Below are 4,201 nucleotides of genomic sequence, written 5' to 3'. Positions count from 1 at the left end.
ATTTGAAATTGTCACCTTGAGTAGCATACTGCTGGATAGTTTACGCCTCACGCAATTTCCCACCGGGTGGAGTTAATAGCATTAAAGTGGAAGAGTAAGCCCGAAAGATGTTTTATATTTGTGCGACACACTTGCATTAACATGGAGACGCCTCGCCGCACTAAGGATGTGACAATAAACGGCGCCGGCTTCGCAAGAAAGAAAAGAAAAGGGCTCCGGAATCGCAGCGGATAGGAAAGATAAATCATTACCGGGCGCGTTCCCAGCGGCGCTGGCAGCAAACGCAAGATGACAGGAAATTTGCTCGCTTCTGGTGCTTATCACAAAACCCAACATTATGTCCTAAGTAGTGCGGGGCTCGCACGCCGTCCGGATTGTGCTGCATCTTTGTGTGCAGAGTGCTGTTCGTGAACGGAGGTGTGCAGAGTGCTTGGTAGCGATTTTTCACATGTGCGCTATTTAATCAGTGATGCTGACGCTGGTGCGCCCGTTGCGAGGAGGGAGGGGGGGGGGGGGGGGAGGGTGAGTGTTGCATGCAGACAGAAACACCCACATCCCTACACCTGCTCACAATGGCGGAGTCGGGCGTTTTCTTTTGTCGTGCGAACAAACAATGGGAGGAAACGGATGGAGCGGGGTCTTGGGTTCCCGGACGGCGGAACGTGGAACTTGAGTACGGATCCACACCACCGTCCCACAAAGGGCAATTGCGCGCGTAAGGGGTTGGCCTGTGGGGAGTGGGGCAAATGTTGTGCATGGCGTCTATAATTCATGCAATGCGAAAAACTGCCGGTGACAACGGCATCAACGGTGACGTCAGCTTCATTGTGCATCTGCGACCGTACGAGCGATGACAGCGCCCTCTAGGTGGCACCCGGTCTAGCGCCATGCGATGTCATCTGAGTGAGCATGTGGGAACCCCTGCACGGGCACGTCCCCATCATCGCCATCATCGCAGCTATCTTCTTCGCAGTCGGCTTTCGTCGGAAATCTCATCGTCAAGGGGAGCCATTCTGGATAAGGGAAGAGGGACTAGTACAAATGAAAAAAAAAATTTCAGCAAACCTCCGATTGCACGGTGGGAATGTGGCAGAAGGTTCTGCGCATCCTTCCATGTTGAGTGTGGGGCAAGTGGTTGCAAGAATTGCAAGATTTCGCGTGGAAGAAATGAAAGGACCGAAAAGATGCAAGATGACAAATGAAGCCGTCAATTATCAAGCGATATCACTGCAACGGCTTGCAGGATATGAGTGAGCTGTTCTTCATTAGAAAGTATTTTACATCGCTGTTCAATGGAGGCGCATGGTTGTTCATGTAACAAATGTAAGAGCTAGCATAACTACATTTCATAACACTTTTTAGTCTTGTTTATTTGATTCTCTTTGTTTAGATTGAAATCATCTGGTGCATCGAATATGATTAGGTGTTCGTCATTGGTTATAATTATGCAACAAAGTTTTAATGGAGGCGCCTGGTTGTTCATGCACATGTGCAAAAACTCGGTGAATTCATCTCCCATCTTGTTCATGTTTGGCTCGGAATCATCTTCCAATAACAGTTTCAGATTGAATGAGGTGAAGTCAGGTTGAATGAGTGAAAAACTCAATTTATGGATTAGATGATTGAGCTTTATTGTTAGACCATTACATTTTCTGTCAAAATCCATTTGATAAAACATTTTACTAACAATTTATTTAATTACGCCCTGTATCAGACTAGTTATAAAACATGTTTAGCGTCTAGTGAAATGCAAAAAACTTTCTTTTTATAAAACTTTTTCTATTTTTACTTCAAATAACGTGGTGGAAAACCAGTATAATAAAAATTTATAAAAAGAATAAAAAAATTTACATATTTCTGATCTAAAATAACAACTTCAAATCTAATTTGTCTCTTGAATACCCAAAATGCAAGTTGATGAAAAAAAAGTTGCCCAAATAAACTAAAAAGGCTGAGCGAAAGATTTTAATGCAATCTATTGTGGCATCGGTAGCGCCAAAATCGTGTTACGTGTTTCAGGTTCGTGCCGCTGTTTTGCTCATCCCATTTTATTTTTGTAACAATCCTCGTTTAGTACCCCCGACCGACGCTGCCACCATGCACATACAACGATCAAATTCGCCAAAAGGTGCGCGAAGGTGAGTGTGCGCGCGTGTTCTGATTGGGTCGATTGAGTAATAGAGAAAAAAACATCATCACCGATTCAGAACGCGAAACGGATCGAGGAGGAAAGTAATTTCAATATTTCGTGACAGGAACCAGTGAGGCTCGTAATGGTGGAAAATTGATGGAAAGCTTTCAATATGTCGGAGAATTGTTGCCGTTGATGATGCGTTCGCCAACGTGGCTTGATATGTCCATGATGTGCATACGGAGGTGGTGGGAAAATTTTGTACACGACGGGGTCGTAAAGTTCATTCAACCGGGGGTGGATGAATGGAAAAACGTCTGTCTATGTAAACATGTTCTTCAATTATCTGGTTGGCCGTTGACGGTATTATTGAGATGAAAATGGTGTATTGCATTTGCAAGGATTGAAAATAAAAACGATAATGAAAAATAGTTTGTAATAAAAAGAATGTTAAAATAATCGTTGTTTTACAAGTTTTTTCACTTTTCTTAACCGTTAATGTGCAGAAATATACATTCAAAACGCTTTAAACTAAGTGTATGTTTTCGATAGTTACAAAGCAAATCTTTCCCCATAAGTCATGCATTGAAATGCTCTTTACTTTTTTTAGTACATGTTAAATAAATTGGTTTCATTAAACAGATTTGTCCACCTTTAGAGTAACGAATTTCCTTTGGTTTAAATCCTCCAACGATTGTTGTAAGATGGTTTTTTCGAAAATGTTTGATCAATTCTCAGAAAACAACAATCATTACTTATTCAAATGGATGCTAACACACAGAAGACGAGCTCCACCCCAGTCACATCCATACTCCCTTATGATTTATCGTGTACCGTGCATCGTAGAAAAGGATAATCTCCCCACTCGAGCGTGCATTCTATGAGCCGTTTAAACTTTTCCCTTCCAGCATTACGGTACATAATCGGTTGAAAGCATCCCAAGCAGATCATTTATGGATCTATTTCCTTTCGCCGTTTGTCTATTGAGCGTTTTCAGATAAATTGCTTCACAACAGAACCAGCCGGGGATGAATGTATGCACGTGCGGTGCGTACCAAAGGTCTCTAGAAAGCTCCAACTGCCGGTGAGCTCGTTCCCCGAATGCTAGCAAACGCTGCGATGCATCCGCTTGACCGGCTGCAGCGGGGAAGTTATATTTTCTTTTGTTATTAAAATTAAGCAGAAAACGATGAGTTGACATATGATGGACGTAAATGGAGTTTCATTTTATCTGCGCCAACACTAAAGATCCCTGGACGGGGGGCGGAATCCCTAGGATGCAGGTTGCAATATGAGCATGTCCGTTGGAACGAGTTCCTTTTTTGTGTTCCGGCTCTGTACATCTCACACACACACATACACACCCAACACAGAAAGGTGTAACGCTAGCTATGGCGTGTGCAACGCTCAAGCATTTGGATGACGGATTATATTTAGCTTCATCCACGGGCTCGTCTTCGTGGAATCGGATGGAATCGGGGACACCGTACGTAGATCCAGGAGCGTGTGCACTACCGATGCTTCCTGCTGCTTGGGGAGCAGCGCACTGCACGAGAGGTTGCAATCTGCCTTCCGTCCAGTCGACGCGGCGGTGGCCTTTCATTCGTTTGCCTATTTTTTAAAACCATACCGAGAATACCACTAAATGACTTTTTTCCAGGTACTGCAATAGCTGAATGGTGGTAACGGTGTGTGCGAGAAAAGTGGCCACTCGTCCCGGGCTGGGATTAAGTGTAAACATAGAACCATGGAAGGCCGGGAGGACGTGCCGGTGTGCATTCGCTGGGGTGTCGTTTTGCCTGCCAGTTGGCAGCTGGGATCCGGTTCCACCCGGCCCGGCTTGACGTTAGTTAACGCACCGGCAATGATTTAGTGAGATGCACGTTACTTCCTCCGTCCCCGATGGGCAGATACACAAACACACCAGCAGGCAGGTGAGTACGCTCGGCCAATTTCATACTCGCGTTGCAGCTTTTTCATTAGGCCGATCATGGGAGGCTTTGAAATACGCTGCGAGAAGGATAATCTGCAGTTACTTTCGTATCCGTAGCTTGCCGTTTACCTAATTCT

Source organism: Anopheles coustani, chromosome 3 (genome assembly GCF_943734705.1).
Source record: "Anopheles coustani chromosome 3, idAnoCousDA_361_x.2, whole genome shotgun sequence".
NCBI lineage: Eukaryota > Metazoa > Arthropoda > Insecta > Diptera > Culicidae > Anopheles > Anopheles coustani.
The sequence above is the reverse complement of the archived record's forward strand: the minus strand, read 5'-3'. Positions refer to the sequence as shown.